Raw genomic sequence first — 478 nt, forward strand, 5'->3', positions numbered from 1 at the left:
TATAAATGAAAAATTTACATTATGCAATCTCTTGTAAGTATAGTGCCAAAATCGGATTTCTTTTAAATCCGAGTACAGTAACTGAATGGTTTTTGTTTGTTTGTATTTTTATATTCAATTGATCTCGGTCTTTCCCTTCCATTTCTATAAATAAAATTGATTAAAATTACAGGTTCACTGAATTAAAGGAGACTATTTTTAGATAAATATTTACATGCTAATTCTATATTCTACTTCTTGCGTAATTATTCCTGGACTATTTTGCTGGTGTTTTTATACATTTCTCCAGAATATCCAGATGAAGAGTTGTGGATTTTCCACAAACATTCAACAAAAAGTAATGTTTTTCTGTCTGCTGAGTGATTTTAAACAATTGAATGAGAGGAAGAACGCCGGGAATACACTGTGCATAACATGTGCACGTATTCTTTTTCTTTCTCATTCACGTTTATTATTCGCATTCCAAATAAGTGTACAC

This window comes from Nilaparvata lugens, chromosome X (genome assembly GCF_014356525.2).
Source record: "Nilaparvata lugens isolate BPH chromosome X, ASM1435652v1, whole genome shotgun sequence".
Taxonomy (NCBI): Eukaryota; Metazoa; Arthropoda; class Insecta; order Hemiptera; family Delphacidae; genus Nilaparvata; species Nilaparvata lugens.